Source organism: Anomaloglossus baeobatrachus, chromosome 2 (assembly GCF_048569485.1).
Source record: "Anomaloglossus baeobatrachus isolate aAnoBae1 chromosome 2, aAnoBae1.hap1, whole genome shotgun sequence".
In the NCBI taxonomy this organism is placed as follows: Eukaryota; Metazoa; Chordata; class Amphibia; order Anura; family Aromobatidae; genus Anomaloglossus; species Anomaloglossus baeobatrachus.
In genome coordinates this window covers 779,075,420-779,090,702 of record NC_134354.1, presented here as the reverse complement: position 1 = coordinate 779,090,702, position 15,283 = coordinate 779,075,420, and the positions used below count along the sequence as shown (strand labels likewise).

At 44.8% G+C, this 15,283-nt stretch overlaps 1 protein-coding gene across 5 annotated transcripts in view; it reads right to left on the bottom strand.

The window, feature by feature from the left end:
- FAT3 (FAT atypical cadherin 3) overlaps positions 1-15,283 on the bottom strand; it is an 846,518-nt gene that overhangs the window by 259,701 nt on the left and 571,534 nt on the right. The gene's annotated exons all lie outside the window — the stretch shown is intronic.

Genomic DNA, 15,283 nt, shown 5'->3' with positions numbered 1-15,283 from the left:
TCAATGAAAGGGTTCATCAGTTGCAAGGCCTCCTCATTAGTTTACATAGCCTATAAGCCATAAGGGTTGCAAGTTCGATAATATCATGTGGGTTTATGAATCAATTAAAGGTAGACATGAGCCATGGTAAGAATGGTAAGCAATGGTAAGAAGAGGGTGTCAGGTGATATTTAACTATTCTTGGCATACTTACCTTTCCTCGTCGGCAGAGCACCAACACTCTGCTGCTCTTCTCGGGTCCGGCGCATTCTATAACCTTGCTCTTCTTGAGTCTGGTGCCTCCTCTATCCTTGCTCTTCTCGGGTCTGGTGCCTCCTCTATCCTTGCTCTTCTCGGGTCTGACAACTCCTCTAGCCTTGCTCTTCTCGGGTTCGGTGCCTCCTCTATCCTTGCTCTTCTCGGGTCTGAAAACTCCTCTAGCCTTGCTCTTCTCGGGTCCAGTGTCTCCTCTATCCCTGCTCTTCTTGGGTCTGGCAACTCCTCTAGCCTTGCTCTTCTTGGGTCCAGTGCCTCCTCTATCCTTGCTCTCCTCGGGTTTCGCACCTCCTCTATCTTTGCGATTACCACCCTCCATGCTTCGTGAGGATGACGCATCCTATGTCATCCACACATCCGCATGTCATCCGCACAGGCATGTCATCCACGGCATTGTGCTGCTGCGCACACGGACTTGGCTTTTCCATGCTGACAGTAGAGCAAAGTACTGTAATTCCCAGACACAGGGAGAGGTCAAATAACGCCTGCGTATTACAGTATTTTGCGGCAGAGCAAAGTGCACATGCGCAGGAGTGCAATGGAGGGCACTGTGTGGATAATGCTGGACGTGTTATCTACATGACGCAAGGAGGACAGCGATGGATGGAAGAGAGGAGTCACCAGATCAAGAACAGCAAGGATAGAGGAGGCGCCGGATCCGAGAAGAGCAAGGATATAGGAGACACCGGACCTGAGAAGAGCAAGGATAGAGGAGGTGCCAGAGCCGAAAACAGCAAGGATAGAGGAGGCACCAGACCCAAGAAGAGCAAGGATAGAGGAGGCACTGGTCCCGAGAAGAGCAAGGATAGAGGAGGTGCCAGACCCGAGAAGAGCAAGGATAGATGAGGGCCAGACTCAAGATGAGCAAGCATAGAGAAGGCACTGGACCCGAGAAGAGCAAGGATAGAGGAGGTGCCAGACCCGAGAAGAGCAAGGATAGAGGTGGGCCGGACCCAAGATCAGCAAGGATAGAGGAGGGCCGGACCCAAGATGAGCAAGGATAGAGGAGGGCTGGACCCAAGATGAGCAATGATAGAAGAGGTGCCAAACCAGAGAAGAGCATGGATAGAGGAGAGCCGGACCCAAGATGAGCAAGGATACAGAAGGCACTAGACACCTGAGAAGAGCAAGAATAGAGTAAGTGCTAGACCTGAGAAGAGCAAGGATAGAGGAGGTGCCAGACCTGAGAAGAGCAAGGATAGAGGAGGTGCCAGACCCGAGAAGAGCAAGGATAGAGGTGGGCCGGACCCAAGATGAGCAAGGATAGAGGAGGGCCGGACCCAAGATGAGCAAGGATAGAGGAGGGCCGGACCCAAGATGAGCAAGGATACAGAAGGCACTAGACCTGAGAAGAGCAAGAATAGTGTAAGTGCTAGACCTGAGAAGAGCAAGGATAGAGGAGGTGCCAGACCTGAGAAGAGCAAGGATAGAGGTGGGCCGGACCCAAGATGAGCAAGGATAGAGGAGGGCCGGACCCAAGATGAGCAAGGATAGAGGAGGGCCGGACCCAAGATGAGCAAGGATAGAAGAGGTGCCAAACCAGAGAAGAGCATGGATAGAGGAGGGCCGGACCCAAGATGAGCAAGGATACAGAAGGCACTAGACCTGAGAAGAGCAAGAATAGAGTAAGTGCTAGACCTGAGAAGAGCAAGGATAGAGGAGGCGCCGGATCGAGAAGAGCAAGGATAAAGGAGGTGCCAGACCCAAGAACAGCGATGCCCATTGGGGACTAGGTGACAGGTTCCCATTAAAAAATTGTCAGTAAAGACAGAACGTTTTGCACAGCAATCTAATTTTGACATTGCTGTGCATTATGTTAATTTTGGGGGGGGGAGTTTTTTCTGCCTGAAAAAGACGCTGTGTGCACATACCTCTATGAGTCAAAAAATCCAAAAAGACTTGCGCTGCGTGTAAGAGATTCTTCACATGTGATTACTACTACATCTCAGCATTCGCCAGTCACAACTGCCAATTATTTGTTATATTTAGAAGCCGCCAGATAAAGATAGAGTGAGTGCAATTAGCGGAATGCTGATTAGCCGGGCACGCGCCAAGATGGGTAACCGAGACGGCTGATAAGGGTTACAAGATTCTGTGAAGTTCTGAAATTCTTTACGCTGTGAAATGTGTATTTCAGAGAAGCGTAGGACTTGGAAAGACACATCAGAGCCCCCCGTTGTTTCCGCTGCTCGGAGATTATAAAGTTTACTGATCTCTTTATCTGGACAATTCCGTCAGTGAGAATATCAGAGCGGCGATGGCGGCTTTCCACACTGTTGAGTCAGGTAATTTTGATTATTACACATTGATTGCCATGCTGTTTATCAACTCCGCAGCTAGCTGCAGCATAAAAGGCTCTCCCACTGGATGGGCTATTTCACAAAAAAAGCTATATCCAAGCGCAATTTCACATTGTATTATCTCCCCTGCTGGAAAGTTAATGCTGAAAATCCCACTGCAGTTACAGACCTTTTTCCTAGACTGCTAAAAATCAATACGAACAGGGGATATACTCCTCATTTCATGAACATTGATGTGATTTCACAAACCACTTAAATGGAATGTATAGTATACTGATTATTGGCGTAATATATATGTTAATTCATGTTAGGCACCACTAGGGGGAGCTTAGGAGCTTACTGTATACTGTCTAAGCATTAGACTCCCCCTAGTGGTGGCTGCGGGCACACATAATTTTTCTGTTTCAGTAATTTCAAGGCAGTGCAGGGAATTTGTCCTATATTAATGGTGGATTGAAGTGTGAATTTGGACTAGGGAGTCACCAGTCCGGACCCAGCAAGACCTACTGTCATACAGTACATGCAATAAATCTATCCATGGCACGGTGTAATGATCACGGCCAGTTTAGAAGCAGCAAGCAAAATTAATGGACCCACTGGACCACAGGGGGGACCCCAGCTTACCCTTTAGTGGGAGTGGTGGGAGGGGCTTAACTAAGCTCCCACCACAAGGCGGACAACAGGTACCACTTTCAGGACGGTAACCAGGACTATGGCAGCTGACCCCCAGGGCAGGTGATGGACTCAGGAATAGACAGGTACAGGCAGGGTGACAGAGTTAGGCTGGACAGGCAGGTATGGACTGGAATGGGCAGGTATGTGAAGGCAGACTCAGGTGACAGACACAGCAATAAAAGGACCTGACAACTAGCTAGCAGACTGGAATACTGACTATCTGAATGTGTTGTACAGGCACCTCTCCTAGTGGTAGGGTGCCCTAAATAAACAATGCCTCTCAGCCAAAGGCTGAGAAGCATTTCCTGGACATAACACGTCAGCCCTTTAAGAGGAGGGCCGGTGAGCATGCGTGTGTCCTAGGTGCATCCCCGGAAACCCTATGTGGCATGTACAGGGCTCGGGAGGGGAAGGAGGCAGCAGCACACGTGGATGACTGGGGGAGTGCAGAGGAGGACGTGACCCGGCCGATGTGGTGAGTAAGTCAGCATCTTTGCAGAGACGCTGGCACTACACTCGGCTACCTTAAGGAGCACAAAGGTCTGGATGTTGGCCAGTCTCAATATCTTGCTTGTAAGAGCAGTTTTTATCTGGTTTCTGAACACACTTTTAGAGCTAGAGATGAATGAATTGATTCAATGCAAGTGCAACTTTGAGTCAAATGTTAGGAAGCTTGCTGGATCTGGTGAATTTGAGCAGTTTGCAATTCAATTCAAATTAATTTACACAAATCAGAAGATTGTATCAGCCAGATAAGGCTCACATGACCTCGGGTATGGCCACTCCTTCTTCCTTAGAATTCTTTGAAACTATCACATGGTACAGCACAGCCAATTAAAGTACTATATTATAGCCTGTATAAAAGCCGAGGCAGGGAATGCAGCAGCCATATTGGGGTTAATTTGGATAGTGAGAGGTTATCACAGCGATATGTCATGCCAGCCACAGTAGAGCCAGTGCTGATATCGCTGGAACAGCGCTGATGCCAGAGGGGAGTATAGGTGCTATTATTTTTATATATATATATATATATATATATATATATATATATATATATATATACAGTGCCTACAAGTAGTATTCAACCCCCTGCAGATTTAGCAGGTTTGATAAGATGCAAATAAGTTAGAGCCTGCAAACTTCAAACAAGAGCAGGATTTATTAACAGATGCATAAATCTTACAAACCAACAAGTTATGTTGCTCAGTTAAATTTTAATAAATTTTCAACATAAAAGTGTGGGTCAATTATTATTCAACCCCTAGATTTAATATTTTGTGGAGTAACCCTTGTTTGCAATTACAGCTAATAATCGTCTTTTATAAGACCTGATCAGGCCGGCACAGGTCTCTGGAGTTATCTTGGCCCACTCCTCCATGCAGATCTTCTCCAAGTTATCTAGGTTCTTTGGGTGTCTCATGTGGATTTTAATCTTGAGCTCCTTCCACAAGTTTTCAATTGGGTTAAGGTCAGGAGACTGACTAGGCCAATGCAACACCTTGATTTTTTCCCTCTTGAACCAGGCCTTGGTTTTCTTGGCTGTGTGCTTTGGGTCGTTGTCTTGTTGGAAGATGAAATGACGACCCATCTTAAGATCCTTGATGGAGGAGCGGAGGTTCTTGGCCAAAATCTCCAGGTAGGCCGTGCTATCCATCTTCCCATGGATGCGGACCAGATGGCCAGGCCCCTTGGATGAGAAACAGCCCCACAGCATGATGCTGCCACCACCATGCTTCACTGTAGGGATGGTATTCTTGGGGTCGTATGCAGTGCCATCCAGTCTCCAAACGTCACGTGTGTGGTTGGCACCAAAGATCTCGATCTTGGTCTCATCAGGCCAGAGAACCTTGAACCAGTCTGTCTCAGAGTCCTCCAAGTGATCATGAGCAAACTGTAGATGAGCCTTGACATGACGATTTGAAAGTAAAGGTATCTTACGGGCTCGTCTGGAACGGAGACCATTGCGGTGGAGTACGTTACTTATGGTATTGACTGAAACCAATGTCCCCACTGCCATGAGATCTTCCCGGAGCTCCTTCCTTGTTGTCCTTGGCTTAGCCTTGACAAGCCTGGCCTCGGCACGGGTGGAAACTTTCAAAGGCTGTCCAGGCCGTGGAAGGCTAACAGTAGTTCCATAAGCCTTCCACTTCCGGATGATGCTCACAACAGTGGAGACAGGTAGGCCGAACTCCTTGGAAAGGGTTTTGTACCCCTTACCAGCCTTGTGACCCTCCACGATCTTGTCTCTGATGGCCTTGGAATGCTCCTTTGTCTTTCCCATGTTGACCAAGTATGAGTGCTGTTCACAAGTTTGGGGAGGGTCTTAATTAGTCAGAAAAGGCTGGAAAAAGAGATAATTAATCCAAACATGTGAAGCTCGTTGTTCTTTGTGCCTGAAATACTTCTTAATACTTTAGGGGAACCAAACAGAATTCTGGTGGTTTGAGGGGTTGAATAATAAATGACCCTCTGAATAAACTTTTCACAATTTAAAAAAAAAAAAAAGAAATCACATTCTTTTTTGCTGCATTTCACACTTCCAGGCTGATCTACAGTCCAAATGTCACAATGCCAAGTTATTCCGAATGTGTAAACCTGCTAAACCTGCAGGGGGTTGAATACTACTTGTAGGCACTGTATATATATATATATATATATATATATATATATATATATATATATATATTATATTTATATATATAAAAGTAGTGGAAAACCCCCTTTTCCGATCTGAGTTAGGGTCTGAACTAAATTTAAGGGGTTTGATTTGAGGCCTGAACTAAACTTAGAGGTCTGGTTTTGGGGTTTTAAATAAATTTAAGAGTCTGGATTGGGGTCTATAGGATGATATAAGATGGAAATTGACTTTAAAGATAACTATCTCTTTAAATTAAAACAATACTAATAATTTTTGAAAAGTTGACTTTATTCTCATATGGAGAATATCTGAAACAAAGAATATCCACAAAATATTATGTAGGAAAGTGCACTGTGTCCGGCCGGTCGCCGTCCGTGGGTGAATGTTTGGGATAAACAATTCAGCTACTGAGGTCGCGCTCAACCTGACAGGCGGCTGAAAGTTATGACAGTATCAGGAGATGACACTGTGCACCCTTTGTCTAAAATAAATATATAAAAATCCTCTTAACCACAAAACCTTGAAGCACTGAGCGGAGAGTTCATATTCGGAGTCAGACCGGGGAGACCATAAACAACAGCAAAGGAAAATCAATTCTCCTGAAATTGTTCAATTGCCGCCCTCAGCAATCAATAATACAGAGGATTCTTCAGATCCGAGTCGTGGAAAAATAACATCCAATATCAAAGGTTTGATATAAAAGTTGAAATATATAGCATAGTAGTGAGATAGTTATACAAATGTGCATAGTATATATATAAAAAAACAAACACAAAGTAATAAAAACACAAAAATATGCAAACCTCTAAAATTTAGGAAGTCATCATCCATAAATATGTAATTTTTTTTTTACCTGGTGTAAATGCCGCTGTTCTCCTGAATCCGGCGTTGTCTTTCTTTTGTTCCTGCTCCTCTCCATTCCTGAGATATGGTCTTCTCTTCCCTCTATAGAAATCTAGTCTTGTTAGCCAAGGAGGCGGGGTCCTGAAGAACACACCCAACAGAGAATTGAGGAGCATGCCCACTTGGCTAACAAGGCTAGATTTATATACAAGGGAAGAGGAGGCCATATCTCAGGAACGCAAAGGCACAGAAACAAAAGAGAAACGACGTCTGATTCAGGAGAACAGCGGCATTTACCCCATGTGAAAAAAAATACATATTAATGGCAAGTGACAGGTTACCTTTAATACCATTCAAAATATATTCAGGCACTGGGGGTCGCTTCTGTTATCATACTACTATTAGTGACATAAAATTTGGCACAACTTATCTGGGCATCATTTTGTGCCTGTAACAGAAATATAACAGCTGAGGACACCGGTGAGCAGCTAATCAGTGGAAGGTTAGATATCGGCAAATCTACGGATATTTATTTCAGGGAGCGTTCCTCAAATAAGCCCATAGATTTTGACGAAAACTTGGTCCAAATTGAATCTGCTCTAAAAAGGTGTTCACTATTCACTTGTCAGTTAGGTAGCAGGGACAGTGTGCACATGAGCTGTCCCTCAAGTTAGGGATCCCTAGGGTAATCCGTGTCTTTAGGATTACCTCTGAAGGTGGAGATACCCAAGTCTCATACCTTACGAAGGTCCTGGATACAAACCAACCAAGATGTCCCACCTCTCCCCAAAAGGCAAGGCAACAGGTATAACAAGGCTCAAAGATCTTCTCCAGTTGGGAGCTGCACTGCTGCAAGGGGGATGAACATCTCTGCTTTAATAGAAATTAATAGTCAGAATAGAAAATTTTATATCTGGCATGGGGTGAAGCCAGGGGTGGGTAGATATAGCGGAAGGGAGAAAAAATCCCAGCAGCTGAAATGAAGGCTAAAGGAATTCTCAGCCAGCAAAGAAAGGGTCCTTAACTCCTTCAGCATTGAAGGAAAGGTACGGTATTTTCTGGATTAGGCTACTTTCACACATCCGGTTTTTGCTCTGCGGCACAATACGGCGCTCTGCAGAAAAATCACAACCGTTTATTTTGCCGCCGGTTGCGGGTTTTTTTTGCATAGACTTACATTAGTGCCGTATTGTGCCGCAGGGGCTTGCGTTCGGTTCGGTTTTTGCCGCATGCGGCAGATTTAGCCGATGCCGCGGCTGGATGGAACGTTGCCTGCGACATTTTTTGCCCCGGCAAAAAAAAACGCATCGCGCCGCATCCGGCTGCTGCGGCGCATTTTTCAATGCATGCCTATGGACGCCGGATGCGGCGCGATGCGGAAAAAAACGCATCCGGCCGCCGCATGCGGTTTCTTCCACTGCGCATGCTCAGTAGCGTGCCGCAACCGGAAAAAAACGGACCGGCCGCATGTAAAAACTTATGCAAAGGATGCGGTGTTTTCGCCGCATCCGTTACATAGGTTTCACAGCCGGATTGAGCCGCACGGCTCAAACCGGATGTGTGAAAGTAGCCTTATAAAACGCACTCCCACCCCCAAAAAAAACTGGGGATAAAATTGGGGTGTGTCTTACAATCAGGATATGGGCGGCAGTGGTGGAGCGGGGTCATAAGAGGCAGGGTCAGTAATACTGCGGGCTCACAACAGCACTGGAGCAGCTCAGGAGGGTCACAGGACGGGGTGTCTCGATGGTGGGTGCATTGATCTGACTGACATGATGGACTGCAAGAAAATGGCCATGAAGTCCTTTCTGCGCACGCTCCACCTCCCCAATTTTCTTGAAGTCCATCTCGTCAACTGTGGGCAATTCAACGGAGCCCACAGTCAGATCAATGGCATCCGCCGCCGAGACACCCCATCCTGTGACCTTCCTTAGTCACTGCACTGAAGTGACACCGCCATCGCCATACTCCCGTAGCCCACCGGGAGATCAATAGCGCTCGCCGCCACAGCGACATCCCCAAGCCTGCAGTATCGCTGACACTCCTGAGCCACAACACCCCCTCCTCTGAGCCCGCAGCATCGCTGACCCTGCCTACTGTAACCTTTTTGAGCCGCTTCACCACCGCCACTTCCCCTAGTGAGCATTAGGATTAAAATGCACTAGGATTATAAGGTGGACCCTCATTTAAACATTACAAATTATTTTTTCCTATTTTCCTCTTCTAAATTTGGGGTGCGATTTATAATATCTGGGGTGCAATAATGGGGGGCATCTTATAAAATGAAAAATATGGTACATATGCAAGACGACGGTCAAGTGAGCTCTACAGAAGACCTTGATTAAACGCAGAGACCTGCTGACCCCCAAGGGTGACATCAGGATGCGGCACACTCATGACATCACTGAGGTCTCTCCAGACCCTAAAGTTTAATATCAGGGGACAAGGGATGGATTAAAAAAAAATAGTCACCAGTCCTAGGTCACGATTCTAGGTCAAGGACACTTGCTTCGAATTGGTCTTTTCTTAGGGTTTAGGTCTGATAGTATTGGTGCGGACTGGTTGACACATGGCTACGTAGGATGCGAAACATGTTAATGGCACACACATGACCGCGCAAGGTCTAATTGGCACAGGGAAAATCCGGACCGAAGAGAAGACCAGCGAGTGGGGAACTGTACTGGCAAGACAGATTAGCGGCTGGGTAGGACGATCAATTGAATCTTTTTTCTTCTTTAACTTCTTCCCAGTCCTTAAAAGTATCAATGGAAATTACATTCATCTGCCCCCCTATTTTTTGCATTTATCCAATTCACATCCCCAAAAATCTGGAATCTGGTAAATTTAAATTTTGGGGGAAATTCAAAATTAATTTGATTTGTGTCGAATCCCTTTGCTCATCTCTAGCGGGAGTCTATCCTTTCGATAACGTAAGGACAGAATACTAATGTCAAAGATTAAAGAAAACCCTTTAAATTTCAGTTAGCGTTTTAACCAGCAAAAATGTGCAACTAATTATTCACATCCTGGGGGTCTTTGCCGCCTTTTTGAGGTCATTCTAAAAATCCAAACTGCTAAATGTTTCCTAATCCCGTATCAATTACGGCCCATATTCTACCCGCTGGCACGCAGCCCCCTCACATTTAATACTATGATTTATTCACTTTAACTGGTCTGTATGGAGAATATCAGCTCGGCCTGGCAGTCGCATGGAGGAATTGGCTCGGTGTTGCTCTCATTTATTTTAAGGCCATATGGCCTACCTGGTGAGAACAAATCTGTTAATGATTATACAGCGCGTCTTTTACTAACCATGGGATTAGGGAAATATAATTATGAATTGCATTGCTCAGGGGAAAAGTAATTACATTTAAATTGTGTATTTTTAGGTAGTAGGCTGAAGCCGATCGTTTCTCAGCTTTATTCCTGGTTATTAAATTTTAAGTTTCTGGAAAGTACATTTTGTAACATAGAAGAAATTAGGAAAGAAGCAAATTCCAGCTTCAACAAGGTGTGACGGAAACTAATGGCTCCACTATGATACAGCCAAAGTAATCCTGACGAAGGCCACTTAGAACCAAATTAGTTTCACTCCCCTCCCCGTATTATTTTATGACTTTTTCGATATTCCAAAATAGTCTGATGGTTGGGATTATCGATATTGTCAAATGGGAATTTGTAGGAATTTGGTCCTAATCATTTCACGGTGTAAACATGGCAGTGGTTGGTCAATGAAAGTGTTGGTCTACATCAGTGGTCCACAAGCTTTCTAAGCCTGAGAGCCACATTCAGCTCAGAGAGGCTTGCGAGCCACATTCAGCTCCCCTACCATTCAGTAGTGACACCCACAGCTGCCCATTTCCACAGAAATCACACCGAGGCAGTATACCAGGATCCAGGGGTTGCTACCCCCATTTCAAATCTGCTCTTCTGTGTAGGACCACTCACAAATGACACCATCTCACGACTTGTTCTTCTTACCTGTTTTCAAAACCTGGTGCTAATGCAGCTAGCCGGCAGACAGCCGCGAGCCACAGAACATGAGCCCACAAGCCACATGTTGATTCAAAGCCACAGGTTGGGGACCCTTGGTCTACAGAGACAAGGAGATCAGTCAACAATTCAACTAAACTCGATTGTCAACCAGAGTTGGTGCCAATCAATTTAAATGTACCAGTCCATGGGCCACGACAGTGATCTCTGCTTGCTGGACGGGAGTGGCAGAACCGTCGCTTCCCTGAAGGCATCCAAGTCTCTTCTTTTGATTGACCAGCATATTACATGTTCGTCACTCCACAACGATGATGTTACAACAGGTAGGCTAATGAAAAGTAGAGCCAGTTCTACTGCTCCCATCCATTGGGCAATGACCACTGTCCTGGATGGTGAACTGATACATGTGAATTGAGTCGCACCAACTCTAATTGACGATCAAGTGTTTGCCGAATCGTTGACTGCTCGGATCGACGTCTTATATCGTCAACCAGTGTTCATTTGCTGGGAATCTGCCCATGTAAATCTTAAGACTATGGGCAGAATTGATTTCAATAACCTCAATCTTCCATAGCCCCACTAAGTCTTAAGGCCCCGTCACACGCTACGATATATCTAACGATACGTCATCGGGGTCACGGAATTCGTGACGCACATCCAGCTTCGTTAGAGATGTCGTAGCGTGTGACACCTCCAAACGACTGTTAACGAGCAAAAATCCTCACCTTATCGTTGCTCATTGACACGTCGTTTATTTTCATAATGTCGTTCCTCCTTCTTCGCGCCGATGGTTCGTCATTCCCGAGGCAGCACACATCGCTACATGTGACACCCCGGGAATGACGAACACAGCTTACCTGCATCACACCGGCAATGAGGAAGGAAGGAGGTGGGCGGGATGTAATGTCCAGCTCATCTCCGCCCCTCCGCTTCTATTGGGCGGCCGCTGTGTGACGTCGCTGTGACGCCGAACGTCCCTACCCCTTCAGGAAGAGGATGTTCGCCGCCCACAGCGACATCATGAGGGAGGTAAGTACGTGTGACAGGGGGTTAACGACATTGTGCGCAATAAATTGCCCGTGACGCACAAACGACGGGGACGCGTGCGATCGCCCATGCGATCGCACGATATATCGTTGCGTGTGACGGGGCCTTTACTCACGGTAGTCTTAGAAGATGGGATATAAAAAGCAGTTTGAAGAGCTCTCCGTGACATTTACGAAACTTATTCAGTGTTCCCACATCATGGGTGGATACAATCCCTCACAAGGCGATGATCAAACAAGTCCTCAAACCCCAGCTTCTCGTTCACACATACATATTTGTAGGCTTTCAGTGCAGAAGACCCTCAAAGATATGGTAATCCCATGTGTAGCAGGCACAGAGTCCACATGGTTCAATACTAGGGGCCCACACATGGTGCTTCCAAATTACTGTAGAGGAAAATAAACCTGTAAATCGGCACGTAATGGTATATGTCATGCCCGCTGTATGTCTACGGGAGCCGTACCGTTAAGGCTTCAAACAAGTTAGGGGCCTACTCAGAGGTTCACCGGTAGTGGGCTTCATACAGTCTGAAGGTTAAACCAAGAACCTAATGTTCAGGTATATAAATTCTTGCCTGGTGGCATTAGATCAAAGTATAATTTTTGGATGTTGGGTTCATGTCTCTTTCTCCAGCTATGTTGTATTGCATTTCTACGGGAGCTCTATATGTATTATACACATACAGAGCCATAAACTTTAAGTGGGCATTAAGCCTTTCATATGTGACCCATATTTATAGGACATGTGCTTGACGGGTTCTACGATACAGGAACACATGAGATGAATAGATGAAGACTTCACAGAGGTATTTACCGGTAGTTCAGATCCTTGTCTCTTATTAACAAATTGTATTTATTCCGCATGATTTTTCGTTTTCTTTTTTTCAAGAATATCAGGTCAAACCAGTGCAGAACCGAAAACGTGCGCCTCTGCATCTCCTACTCCACCAATGAAACAATTACGTGAGCCTACTTGATCTAGCTAATTACGCATCATTGAGTAAATGACAAGGACCCTTGTGCCAGCCCAAATTATGCATGACTGACAGAATCATGTACTTTGATTTTGTTTTTATATACGCTCTACAGAGATTCCCGATCTCAACATGGCATTTATTGAAGAAATGTGGGTGACTCCTTCTAAAACCTAGCCCTCCGGAGAAGCAACAAAAATACGTGATTTGATAGCTTCAAGGCTCTACAGAATAAGATGCTGATCAAGAAGAAGGCAAAAACCCCAAGAGGCAGATGGGGAAAATTAGGGGAACAATTCCTTCCAGACTCCATGTTTATTTTTATTTTTAGTCAAGTTAGTCCTGGCAGTTTAGGAGCCAATGGAAAACCATCCTAAATGGATACAGTCAAAATACATTTTTTTTATTGTTGATGGTTTCGCTTTTGCCAGGAGCTTTAACATGGAGGAATGAAAGCCCAGCTAATAAAAATAGTGAGCAACTCAAAGCATGATTATTCTTAAACAGTCACTGTCTTCAAAAAACTTTGCATAAATCAATAGTATGTGACAAATTTGCATCTTTCTCCATTTATGAGCCTCTTCTTTCTCCTGCCTCCTGAACTCAGCACTGCTGTATGATGTCCTCCATGCTGCTGCTCTCTAGTATGTTTTTTATTGTACTGTTGAGCTGGATTCACAACTGGACTGTTCAGTGCTGCTTCATAATGTCTTCCATGGTGTTGCTATTTAGCAATTCTATTTCACTACTAAGATGGATTCACAACTGCACTGCTCAATACTTCTCCATAATGTCCTCTAAACTACTGCTATCTAGTAAGTTTTTCATGTCACTGCTGAGCTGTGTTCACAAGTACACTGCTCAATACTGCTCCATAACTTCTTACATGTTATCTAGTAAGTTTTTTATTTCATTGCTGAACTGGATCCACAACTGCACTGCTCAGTACTACTCTATAACATCCTCCATGCTGCTATTCTCCAGTAAGTTTATTTCACTGCTGAGCTGAATGCACAACTGCACTGCTCAGTACTGCTCCATAATGTTCTCTAAACTACTGCTATCTAGTAAGTTTTTCATGTCACTACTGAGCTGTGTTTTCAACTTCACTGCTCAATACTACTCCATAATGTCCTACATGCTGCTTTCTAGTAAATGTTTATTACACTGCTGAGCTGGATTCACAACTGCACTGCTCAGTACTGCTCCATAATGTCTCCATGCTGCTGCTATCTAGTAAGTGTTTTATTTCACTACTGAGCTGGATTCACAACTGCACTGCTCAGTATTGTGCCATAATGTCCTCCATGCTGCTGCTATCTAGTAAGTGGTTTATTTCACTACTGAGCTGGATTCACAACTGCACTGCTCAGTACTGCTCCATAACATTCTTCAGTCTACTGCTATCTAGTAAGTTGTTCATGTCACTGTTGGGATGCATTCACAATTGCACTGCTCAATACTGATCCATAATATCCTACATGCTGCTATCTAGTAGGTTATTCATGTTATTGCTGAGCTGGATTCACAGCTGCACTGCTCAATACTACTCAATAATGTCTCCCTGCTTCTGCTATCTTGTAAGTGTTTTATTTCACTACTGAGCTGGATTCACAACTGCACTGCTCAATACTGATTCATAATGTCCTCCATGCTGCTGCTTTTTATTTCACTTCTGAGCTGAATTCCCAACTGCACTGCTCAGTACTGTGCCATCATGCCCTCCATGCTGCTGCTATCTATTAGGTGTTTTATTTAACTACTGATCTGGATTCACAGCTGCACTGCTCAGTACTGTGCCATAATGTCCTCCATGCTGCTGCTATCTGGTAAGTTATTTCATTGCTGAGCTGGATTCACAATTGCACTGCTCAGTACTGCTCTATAATGTCCTCCATGCTGCTGCTGCTCTTGATTATGTGTTACATAGAGACAGAACATAAGGAATCTCTCATATCTGTGTGTGCAGTGTATAGGACACATTATATCAGCTAGTTTTTACCCACTAGCTCAGAGACATCTGAAAGTAAGAGAAAGAGCGTGCCTTATAACTACTGTTATTCCACACATAAAAGACGGATTTTTCTGAAAAGTCCCCTTTAAAGAGTATAATTTACATGTAATACATTATGCTTTTATTGGCAATGTATGCCTCTCCTGTACATAGCTGTGATGCCAGGCACAACCTAAGTACCAATTTAGTGACCAGGGCTACGCTGCAGTACCAGTCGCATCCTCCGGATAAGAGGGTCACTGTTTTAGGAATAAAAGATGACTAAAAACAAATACTCTCTTGTTCTTCTCTTTGCCCAATGTTTTTAGACATCTACACGGAGGCCGAGCAGTATCCCTGAATTAAATCTCCCCCAGCAGCTTGATTTACCCGTGATTATATTGCATCAATCTGAAAATATCCATCATTTTGGTTACATTTCCAATATCAGCAGGAAATAGACACTTTCACTGTGGTTTATTTTAATTGTTCTGATTGCTTCCCAGCATTGAGAACAGATGGCCCCAATTTCTCCAATCACGGGAGTCCTTTATACTCGAGCCCCG